We start from the raw sequence: 13,268 nt of genomic DNA on the forward strand, positions 1-13,268 counted from the left end.
CCTCTTCCTCACAATCCTCTTCCAGCGTTGCCGAAGGTCCAGCAAACAATGCTGATAAGGCTGTTTCTGGTGGTGATGGTGACCACAACTCTTCCTCTTCCTCTTTACGCTCATCTACGGCCTGATCCAGCACTCTTCGCAGGGCACTCTCCAGGAAGAAAACAAATGGTATGATGTCGCTGATGGTGGCTTCAGTGCGACTGACTAGGTTTGTCACCTCCTCAAAAGGATGCATGAGCCTACAGGCATTCTATGTTTTCTTGTTGCCTTCTTTTTGGAGCACCCAGGCTTTGAGAGACAGAAGAAAAGTTGATTTATAAGAGTGAGTGCCATTATATCTGCAGAAAAAAACATTAAAGGCTCAGCTCTAGACTGCCCTGTTCCATAAACTTTCCACCAACTGTACCTATGTAAGTTAGTCATGTTATTATGAATTGTTAGTCTATTGTAAAATTCATTGTTATTCGTCACGAAGACTTGTGTTTCTTAGTTTACATGGAGGCATTGTGTACCTATGCATGTTCCTGGGAGGTACTTCTGTTTTTTGTTTGTTGTGTTTATGTTTAGGATGTGTTTCATGTGTGGGAGGGAGTGACAGAGTTTGGGGGTGAGTGTGACATGGTTTGGGGTGTAGGTGTGTCATGGTGAGGGGTTGTCAGTGACTGTGGCAGGGTGACCGAACAGTGATAATGTATGGGGGATTAGTGTGTATGGGAAGAGGGACAGTATGTATGGAGGCTGTATTAAAACATTGTCCCCACACTGCAATTGCTTTTTTTAAATACATTTGCCCCCCTCCTGCTTACCTCTTGGGCATTCCCTGGTGTTTTGGTTGGCTCTCTGGTATCCAGTGGGATGCTAATGCAGCCACGGGCCTTCCAGATCGGGGCTCTGTGAGGTATTTAGAGCGCAGACCTAGAAACCCGACACCTGCACTCTGACTCCCTCGCACCGTGCTGGAACCACCAGGGAGGGACTGGTTTTTAAAGTGCTGTACAAGGTGATCTTTTGATCTCTCTTTGATCTTTTGATCTCTCTGCTCTCTGCTTTGAGGGAGGCCCAATAAGTGGCACCTAGAGTATGTGCCATGTCAGCCATACCTTAGGTACACCACTGATCAGCTGAAATAAATGTTCTCTAGACTCATTTATACTTCATGCAACGACATAAAACAATAATACAATTCAATCAGACTGCACTTCAATAAGAGGGTAAACATTACATTATTATTATTATTATAGGAATTTGGTGATCCTCCTACATTACAGAGGGGTTATTAGGGAATTAGTCCATCTCTATGTACCTTCCCAGTACCACAGATTTTAGGCTCCTGCCTACTTCTTGAGGTTGCCATGTACATATTGGTTTTCCTTTCCTTCCCTTGAGTGTTACTGTATATAGTTAGAGAATTGTGTAGTAAGTCACACAGGACCCATTTATTAAATAAAAGTTATGTGTAACAATCTTTCCAGGTTTGTTCTTTGTTTTCATAGTGGTATGAGTGTCAGCTACTAGAGGCACTTAGTCCTACAATGCCCTCTTCTGCAATGTTTTCACCTGCAGGGTTAAAATAGGAGGGCGTCTGTGATAAAATGCCACCAGGAATATAGGTACATGCAGGTATCGTCCTCCCTACCAGATGCTCCTTCACCAAGGCATGTATCGACCCCTCTGCCTGTGCCTTTGTCTCTCAGGCAAGTATTGACCCCTCTGCCTGCCCTTCCTCCAACTACTGATTTTACAAGGTACTTGTGTCTCTCAGGCCTAGCATTTGCTGACAACTTTACAGAATTGTTTGGTTTTCAAACCAGCTATTTGTTGACACTTCCCTGGGACCAGGGAATAGTGCAGGCAGGAAGCAAGTCCGAAAACTTAAAACCAACAGAACGTATACTTTATTTTGAACTAAGCATTTGGTGACTTGTCCATAACCATGTTACACCTCGGGTGTGCATTATTTTTTTCTAATAATTTAATGGCCTGGAGTCATTTATTCTGCTTATACTACAGTTACCACACCTCAAAACATTGTTCAGATTATGTATTTCAAGATGTTTGTCAAGTTTTTGTCATTAACTTGTATGTAGGACTAATTCCTTACGCAACTGTAATGCGGTCAAGACCCGTCTGGAACTACTTTAGCTGTGCGTCTCCCTGAAAATAATGCACACCTTAGAACGTTCATCAACCAATCAGACTGAAGCATTCAACGGCCCTGTAGTATAACATTGTACAAGCAATTATAATTAACATATATTAACACAACATATAATACAAGTAACTTTTGTAAACACACTAAAAAGCCGCAATACATACATTTAACTACTTATTTGGTTGCACTAATTTGCATACCAGCATTATGTAAATGTACAAATTTCAATTCAGTCAGCAGAGGGCACTGCAGAGTTATCACAATATCAATGCATCATTAATACTTTGAATGCTACTGTCACATCACCTAGACCACTTTATTGAGATGAAAAATTCTGGGTGCCTATAGTGTCCCTTTAATTTGAAAGATGGGAACACAAATATAGAGTTTTTTTTATTTTTAATAAGAGATCTTCATTGAGGTAACAGGAGTTGCAGGCATGTAGTAATAGAAACAGACTCCTTGTGGAGTTAAAAGGTGGAAGGTGAAGCAGAATGCAGTGCAGGTGTGTGGAGAGAAGCAATGCCTAATCTGAAGCAGTTCAATCAGAAGAAGCAGATGAGGCAGCAGTGGTGAACAAGCTTGAGGAAACTGGTATAAGGCAGACAAGCTCTGAGGTTTGAAGTGGGGAAACGAGTGTCTAATCCAAATCGGCAAGCAGATACCATGCCAGTTAACAGTTCCGAGATCAGGGTTGGAGCGAGGAGCACGGTCAAAGTAATAGACAAAGTTCGACAACATTATAATAAGTATGACAAATTTTAGTGATAGTAAGGCACAAATTAAATGAGTGTCTTACCTCCATGGATGGGGTCACTTAAAGTGAGTTCTTAATATGTGGTGGAATACCATGGCACTTAAAGAGTTAAGCATTTGGGAACGTATGGTGAGGGTACTTGCACTAAAGCTATCATGCATAGCTGTGCAGTATGTTGGCATTATTCTGAGCACAAGTGCTTCTCCACATGCATGTCACATGATAAGTGTGCACTTTACCTGCGAGCCACAAGGTAATGTGGGGATGAGCTGGAAGAAGCAATAATGGGGGAGAATTAGAAAAATTGGAAAAAAGGGATTCATTGGAGGATTTAGTAATAGTGGTAAATCTGAGGAGCATGACAATGGGGAGGTGAGGGTGATCTGGGAAGATATAAGGATATAACTACTGAAGGATACTTCTGAAAGGTCTTCCCAAACATGGATGACATGGATTAATTGTATTTCCTAGTTCTAGGGACACTTGAGGTCCTGCATTTTATCCCACGCTTTTTTTTGTTCACTTTAGTTCATGACCGAGGACCCGACACTGGGAGGGGGCCCGGCGACTTTCTCTTTATGCCGGCGGGTGCGAGGCCCTTCCAGTCAGTCTGCCTGGGAGGAGAGCACCTCAGGTCTGCAGCTCCACAGTGTACGGAGCTGCAGACCATGTGCTCGCAAGCTCTGACCAATCAGAGCGTTGCTGTGGTTTACCGTGGCTCTGACCAGAGCTCACGAGACACATGGTCTGCAGCTCTCTACACTGCTGAGCTGCAGACCTGAAGCTCTGTCGTCCCAGCATACTGTATGATACCACCAACCACCAGGGAGCCCACAGTGGACCACCAGAAAATAAATTCGTTTTTTTTTTTTTAAAAGGCACTAACCCGCCTCCACACACAAACAGTCATCCCCTCACACTACACAGAGACCTCACTATACTGTCATCCCCCACTATACTGTCACCCCCACTGCACTGTCACCACTTCACACTGCACTGTCACCCCTCCACAGTCACCCCCTCACACTGTACTGTCACCCCCACTGCACTGTGCTGTCACCTCTCCACAAACAGTAACCCCCTCACACTGTACTGTCACCCCCTACTGCACTGCCACCCCTACTGCACTGTACTGTCACCTCTCCAGAAACAGTCACCCCCTCAAACTGTACTGTCACACACTACTACACTTCCATCCCTACTGCACTGTACTGTCACCTCTACAGTGCACAGTCACCCCATCACACTGTACTGTCACCCCACACTGCACTTCCACCCCTACTGCACTGTACTGTCACCTCTTAACAAACAGTCAACCCCTCACACTGTACTGTCACCCCCACTGCACTGCCACCCCGACTGCACTGTCACCCCCCACAAACAGTCAGCCCCTCACACTGTACTGTCACCCCCCCCACACTATACTGTCACCACAACACTATGCTGTCCCCACCCCCCACACTACACTCTAACCCCAAAATTGTACTGTCACCAACCCACACTGTACTGTCACCCCCCACACTATACTGTCACCTCCCCACACACACTGTCACCCACACACACACTGTACTCTCACCCTCCTACCACACACTCCATCTCCCCCAGATACACTGCCACCCTCCCTTTACACACACACACATTCTCCACCCACATTGTAGTGTCACCCTCACTACACTCCACACATTATCAACCCCCCTACACATGTTTTCACCCCAACACTGTAGTGTCACCACTTTCCCACAAACAGTCGTCTTCCACACACACTGTCACCCCTCTACACGCACTGTCGCACTTACCTCCACTCGCCCTTTAACACTCCCTCCTCCAACCATTTCACACTCAAACCCCAAACCTGTCATAATCACCCTCCCTTATTCTGTCACACTCAGCCCCACCCAGTCTCATCCAGACACACTCAGAAATACACACAGCCAGATACACATTATCACTTTATATCTGTCAATGTGAATCTGTTTTGCCATTTGTCAATGTGTTTGTGCATGTGTGTATGTGTGTGTTTCAGAGTGTGTATATATGTGCATATTTTTGTGTGTTTGTGTCTGTGACTAGAATTTGAAAGTGGTATGGTATGGACAATGCAAAGGTAAAGTTACAATATATATATATATATATATATATATATAATACACAAACATATACAATACATAGGAAAACGGCGCATATAAATTATACAGGATAATATATATGTGAACGTTTTATAGAATATGTGGGGGAAATATCTATGACACTGTTTATCTGTAACTTTATTATTTGGTAAATTATTTTTTAAAAGCTTTTTGCTCAAACAAAAGTTTTGTATTTGTTTCCAATAAACCCTTGTGACGAACTGAACCGTGTCACGGTTCTTGGAGGGGCCTGCTAGCCAGCCTCTTGCCCACCGACTATGGGCCAGGTCAGCGACTGTATAGACCCATATTTTATTCCCTCTGGTTCCCCTAGTTCGGCACTTTCCATTCATGTACATAGAACCGGACGCTAGCTCCCTGGCAGCCGTTTGCATGGACCAAAACCACGAATAGACTTCAGGGGGACTTAGCCGCGAATGCCCTGGAACTATTTTCGGCATGAAGACTTTGTGGTTCCCGGTCATTCCCCAGCGGCACTTAGATGTGATTCTATGGAACTATTTGGGGCATAGGACCATGGTGGGTCAAATTATGACTTCCAGGAAAATCCTGAATCCCTGAACCGATCTGGGTGATTTTTGGATATGTTGGTCATCCAGATCGGGGGTATGAGGGGATGTAACTTTAATCGATGTGCCTAGTGCTCGCTGAGGACTCCAAGCACTCCAATCGACACCATCAGCACTGCATACCCCACTTCCAGCGATACAGCTGCGCCGGGGTCTTGCCGTCTCCACCCACCCTGGATCCACGACCAGGATCCAGCTCCCAGTGGGTGAACCTCTCCTAAATCCAGAGAGCGTAGCAGGAACAAATCAAGCTATTGCAAGAGCTTACTCTGGGGACATGAGCCAAGGCTTCAAGAAAGGTTCAAGATGATCTAATTTGAATGACCACACACTGGCTTTTATGCAAGTCCCCATGCAAGGGGACATCCCACAGGACACAGTGCAACCAATCCTTTACAGGCAAACCGTAAAACACACCCAGCACAAACATACAATCCCTCCCTTCTGCCTGTGATATAATTACTGAACACAATGGGTTAATGTAATTTATCACAGGCAGGAAAAATACACTTTATGCAACATATTAATAACTTCCAAAATATACATGCCGCAAACATAAAAATCACATATTCGAACTCAGCACACTTTAATTATAAACATACCCAAAAATCATACAATTCCCTCCAGTAGTTCAAAAGTTAGGTAAAAGTCCTATTTGGGACAAAACTGCTTGTTTCAACTGGTTTGGCAGTGTCCCTGGGACAACGCCCTGCTGGAGAACAATGGTATAGGTATTAGAAGGAGAGTCTTTTTAACTGGCAAAGTCTCCCAGGGACCAAAGTCACATGGCAGGAGGCTGGCAATTAGTCCTCTCCAGGCACAAGTGGCGAAGGGCACTTCGTCACAGTAAGTAGGTATCTAACTGTAACTAGTGACAGTGAAATAGCAAATGGCAAACAAACAAAAAAAATATTTGCATATCTATGTGGAGGTTGGGGGCACATGGACACAGCTGTATCTTTCATAATGCATTGGACACATTGGGGTTTAAATATGTAAGATATACAAGGTTCTTTGAACCCCCCATACCCCCATATTTTATTTTCACATAAAAGAGAATCCTCTCTCACTATTAACATTAGTATTTGATCTCCAGGTATTAAACTATCAGTGATATACCAATGTGTCATAAACCTACATGTGGTATTGGAATCCAGAGAAAGTTATTAAACTGCAAAGAGATGCAGTATAATGTGAAAACTTAATTATCACAGAAAAAGTATTGTGGTTATCTATGTGAATAAGAGATTATGAAACGTTGGATAGCGTAGATCTTTCTGGGTTGATTGACTCAGGAGAAGTTCCCATGGTCAACTGCTAAGATGAGTCACATTGAAACTCACAAACTAGTGCAAGCGAGTGTACATTTCTGAAACCTGAGGATTAATAATCACATATCTCTTTTTGTGCTTCATTTGGTAAGTAATCTCTCCTATTATTCTCTACTATATAGTAACCAAAGTAATAAGAGACAAAGAGGAAAAAGTGCACTCCCCATTAAAGTGGTTATGCTACCTAGAAGATGAAATAAACCCTAGATATTAATAGAGACCAATAAATAGATAAACATTTGGACCAAACCAAATAAACAAAACAACCAATTTGCTTAGTGATACTCGGACCTATTTTGTTAGTATCCCCATATCCATATATAGTCCTATAAGAGATCACATAAGTGATGGGTAATATAAGGCTTTATTGAATTCCGACCACTGCACCACATCACTAATCCAAGAACTCACAAAACACTCTATAGATGTATACTGTATACATAGGTGCTATAAAAATTTGATGTGATATTAGATCATTTGTATCTTTGACAAGATTGTCAGAGCAGGAGACAGTTACTATTATTTACAGTTAAATCCTTCTAAATCCTTTACTTATTGAATTACAGTACCCTATATTGCACATTTGATTAAATTTTTGACTGTTTTGGATTAGTGATTGGGTGCAATGGTCTAAATTTAATGAAGCCTTTTATCATCCATCACTTATGAGATCTCCAGTAGGACCATATATGGATATGGGTATATTAATAGGATACATATGAGAATCACTGAGCAATTTGGTCGTTTTTTTTCTTTTCTTTGGTGCTGGTTTTCATCTATTTATTGGTTTCTATTAATACCTAGATGGTTTATTTAATCTGGTTTATTTAATTTTTTTCTCTTTATCTGTGAATAATTTTAGGGTTAAGCCCTTGAACAGCCCTGGTGTGTCCAACTGATGAATTGGTTCGGCAGTCTTCTCAGACCCAATATTAGTTTTGTATCTTGGTTAGTAATCAAAAACAGAGACACTAGACTAGATTATATTTGATATCGTATCAAAGTAGGGTAAGATATCAGTACAAAGAAAAAAAAATAGTATAATTGCTATTCCACTTGTGTTAATTCTTGGTAAATATAAACTGTATTTAATTGCAGTTTCATAATTGTTTAGATTTTCTAATCAATAATTATTGTTATATTTTTCGTTATTCTTCTCTACTTACTTGTGTATTGCTAGAACCAGATCACTGTAAAATACAAGGTTTTTTTGGAGCATTTTCTTTAACCAGACATTTATTCAGCTAGTCTGCATGTTTAAATGCCTTAATGGCTTCATTGTATATATTTAAATTTCTATTATTGCCCTAACAACATTCACGTCTTCTGAGATAATATACTCACACATGGTCACAGGTGGTTCTGACAGTAGAAGAAGAGAGTCTGTCAATATGACAGAGCCACTTGTGCACATGTGAGGTTTTACACATTGTACTTCAAGATTAATAGTGAGGACACCAGCATTCATTAAATATTGGAACCTGTACATATGTATAATACAAGTGCAAAAATATAGTCATCCCATATTTTTGTTGCAGATTATTTAACTTATGTTTTCTCTCTTGTAAAAAGGAAATTGCTGTTGCACTCTAAATGAAATACGGACTAGTGTCTATTTAACATTTAAACCTCAGCAATCACCATGCTAGAAGGATTTCTATTTCCATATTCCCAAAGACAATACAGGGAAATATGCCACAGCTTCCCTACAAGACATGTTCCAGTTAGCCATGGACATAAAATGACCTAGCTCAAATTTGTTACACCTGGAACTCCAGTGAAGAGCAAACATTGTTGTATGCAGTATTGGGATGGTAGCATAGAATCTTTGTGGTCTTTTGAAACCATACGGCTTCATCCCCTTCAATAACGGCGTTGGTGATAATTTCTTGACTGATATTCTACCTGGGGCAGTAAGACATTGGTATGCAGAACATATCGGAACATACTGGAAGCTCAGTGAACTCCATAAATTCATCATGAAGTTCTGTCACTCTGCTATCAAGTGTTGGAGCTTTAATGATTGCATAGCTCACCAGTGATGAGGAGCAAGGAGGCTGGGGGGACAGCAGGCACGAAAGGATTAAGTTCCTTGTCACTCATTGGTTACCATTGACACTCCGCTGTAAGTAAAGTTACTGTTACACTGAATTGCATCTCTGTTAGTTCATAACCCGTGTCTGGCAGTCACTAGTAGACTTAGAAAAATGCAAAACATAAATGATGTAATTTATCCAAACATCTTCTGGGAAACAGTACTTTTTACAGCTACAATGCTGCTGCAATCTACACCCACATTAAGATGAAGTGACTTAGGTGCTTAGACTGTCAGAAAGAAGTTTTATTAACACATTGAAAAACAAAAATTGGACACTTAACAAATACAACACAAAAAAAACTCGACAAATCACAAAAAAACACATTTCTAATGTTCTAATATGTTTGCATAAACATACATAAAAATCACTATCACCCATGTGTTGCTAACAACCCTTCCTTGTTAATCATATAAGAAAGTTAAAGGAACAATATAGAGTCAGGAACACAAACGTGTATTTCCGATCCTACAGTGTTAAAACCACCTTCTAGCCACCCCCCGCATGCCACTGCCCCTCTCCCCCTTACCCCACTAAATATAGCAAAATCTTACATTTACTCCAGTGGTCTGCCTACTTGGCTAACATCATCAGAAGTTGTGTTCTGAGCCAATCACAATGCTTTAACATTGGATTGGCTGAGCTTGTCAAGAAGGCAGATCAGAGGAAGACTCAGCACAAGCCAAACACAGCACTGGTCAATCAGCATCTCCTCATAGAGATCCATTGAATCAATGTACCACTATGAGGATGGCTAAAACCTTTGCTACACTTGTGTCTCAGCTGTATTGGCACAGTTGACATTTTATTCAATTGCAATCTGCAATCCTTAATTCTAAAGTGTTTTATCTCGCCAAAATAAAGTAATACGCAATCAGTATGATTTTACTGTACATCACATCACTTAAAATACAGCACAGATTGAACAGTAAACAATTATCCAAAACTACGTGCACATTTTACGGAGGAAACATTTACACAAAAGAAAAGTAGACATCACTCATTAATCTGAGGAAAAATATATCAAGTATCTGTTTCATTCGTAAAGTTGACAAATATACTGTCACTAAATTTCCCATCAACCTCTTGTGTTACCTGTTTATGACAAAGGAAGACCAATGTTACAGTATTGCAAACATTAGTTTATTATACCACATATGCTGTTGAATAGAAAACGAAATGGCAATCATATTCTTCCCCAGCATTCTATTAAATTATCTCTTGACCTGGGCTTGGTGTAAATTTACACTTCAAAACTGAAAAGTATAAACCTTGTAGTGTATTTGATGTTAAAATTGAAAATGAACTTCAAAGACCCCAGTGTGTCACTGTTCATGTTATTCTAGCAGATATCTATTAGAAAATGATTATGCCACTCATTCCATTTGCTCATTGTACTGACATCTCCTCTAAAGCTTTGCAGAATGTAATCATTGTCTTTTGTTGATGGCAACAATGGAGCAGAGGGCCTGCTGTATGGGCATAACAGCTTCACACAATACCTGTAAGTAAGTGGCTAGTCTAATTGAAAAATAGACCAAATCTGCAGGACTTTTATAACTGGATAAATAAGGAATGGAAGAATAAAATGCCATCTATTGTTGGATGTGTATTGTTAGCTACATACAGCTCCCAGCTACCACCATCATCACATAAGGACATAACACCCATTACTTTAAATAAATATTGGCTTATGTTTTACTTACTTTGATTCACATTGTCCTGTGTTGGGTATCACCCTCCTTGATGGTATAATTAGGTCTTTGTTAGTTCATTTGCCATCTAATTTTTAGATCCATGAATTATAGAACAAATTATAATTATTAGAATAAAATCTGTTAATTAGATGCAAGAGATTTAGCTTATATTAGTCAGTGTACTGGTGCTGGTGCTCACAGCAAAGGTCAATATACCATGTAATAAGGATATTTTAAAAGATGTCATTTATCAAAACACACCCTCATGCTTAATGTGATTTACAGTACAGGCTCTTGATTATAAGCTGCGTAACAACATGTGCTCCCCATAATATAGGGTTGGGTTTTTTTAGGTTTTTTTTTTTTTCAATTTGTTTTTTATTGGAGTTTGTGCTCTCAAAATACCACTTTTCCATTATATGGAAATATTATGAAAATAAAACAGTTATACATTACATTATTGGTATGAAACAGCAAGAATGAACTAAAATTGTGTTAAAGAGACTATCAGGAGAGCTCTGAATATGTAAAACATAAAAGTCTAGACTCAAGTGAGTAACATAGGAATGTATTATGTCTGAGTCGCTGGTTTTTGAGCCTCTTCTGATTGTATAGGCAACAGGTTAAGTTTCTGCACTAATGCAGCTGAATCACCGGATTAGGATAAAACTAGTGGTATTTCTCCTTGTGTGACAAAGATCCATCGACTCCACAGCTGTACTTAATTGCTGAGTCTCTTGTCTGCGACTGGAGCCAGTTGTTGTTCAGGAATAGCTGGAGGAAAATGACAAAGAGTTCAAGGTGTTGCCTTGTCCTCCAAATTTTCTAGATCCCAGATCTCAATCTGATTGAACATCTGTGGGATGTGCTGGAACAACAAATCCGATCCATGTCCTGGAGCCAAAAACCACATGAAACATTCAGAGGTCTTGTGTAGTCCATGCCTTGATGCATTATAGCTGTTTTGGCAGCAAAAGGGGGACTCCCGATATTAGGCAGGTGATTTTAATGTTGTATTTGTAGTTGTGTTTTTTTCAGTATGTTTGATTTATAATTTGCTATCTTCTGCTCTGTTAATAGTCAGCTAATATCTACAACTGCCTACTGGGTGTGATTAATGTTAAATTAACATAGTTGGAGATAAGAACTTCTAAAGTAAACACACTGTTCTCTAAGGCAGTGTTTCCCAACCCAGTCCTCAAGGCACACCTACCAGTCCAGGATTTAAGGATTACCCAGTTTTGTCTAAGGTGTTTTTTCATTTTTTTCTAAAAACACCTTAGACAAAACTGGGTAATCCTTAAATCCTGGACTGGTAGGTGTGCCTTGAGGACTGGGTTGGGAAACACTGCTCTAAGGTCTTATTGAACATTAATTCATTTTTCATGAAGGCTGTGTAAGTCTCAGCCAGGTTTGGTGTGGCTACAGCTGTATAAATAGGAAGTGATTTAACTCTTAAATGGCAGATAATTGAACAGTGAGACTGCGGAGCATGAGCTATATTCCAGTGGGGCATAGCAAGGACACTGAACTGGCAGCTTAAGCTCGCACTCTGCTCCACTTCACCCTAGTCCTCATCTATACACCTACCTGACTTCAGCACGGTCTGTAATAAAAAGTCAGAACGGCAACAGACACTGAGGGGATCCTCGAGATTACAATTGATGGATGGGTATTTCCACTCCCCAACAGAGCCCAGAGAAGGTAGCCCTAGAGCAAACATAATCTCCTGAAATTCAGGAAGAAGCAGCCACCATAGCCCAGATAAGAGCAGATATTCACACCCTGACAGCCACAGTAGCCACTAAGATTGATGTGGCTGAACTTTTTGACAATATCCATGGCACAATTTGGTCACCTGAGGACAGAGGTGATGGCACTGAAAGACCAGATTCAGGCCTTGGAGGCCATGACCCAGCAATATTCTCACCAGCTTTCCACCATCTTGCAACAGCTAGGCAGGGGCTTTGAGTTGTCAAATGGAAGACTTTGATAACTTGTGCAAGAAGAGTAACAAAAGGGTGAGGGGTGTCCAGGAGGCCTCAGGAGGTGAGAACATGGACTAACCTCACTCTTCATTCATATCCTGGGTGCTGACACCTCACAGGGTTTTGAGTTTAAACTGGTGCACAGGGCTCTGAGGCCCAATTATCGTGAGGGGGTACCCAAGGCGATTATTTGCTGCATACACTGGTTCCCTTTAAAAGAATGGATCATGGCTAAAGCACGGAGTTGTCCAACTTGGGACTTTCAGTGTACAGCAGTCTCCATTTACAATGATCTCAACCCTTGTCTCTCCGGGCTAGCAGAGCTCTAAATCCGGTTACCTCCATACTGCAGGAGCGAATGCTTTAGATCAATATATTACTGCTATTATTGTTTAGCAACTCGGTTTTGGTTGCTGTTCTTGTGATTTATTTGTTATAAGTAGAGATGTCCTGAATAGTTCGCTGGCGAATAGTTCCTGGCGAACATAGCTTGTTCGCATTCGCCACGGACGGAGAACATATGCGATGTTC

The sequence above is a fragment of the Pelobates fuscus genome, chromosome 2 (assembly GCF_036172605.1).
Source record: "Pelobates fuscus isolate aPelFus1 chromosome 2, aPelFus1.pri, whole genome shotgun sequence".
NCBI lineage: Eukaryota > Metazoa > Chordata > Amphibia > Anura > Pelobatidae > Pelobates > Pelobates fuscus.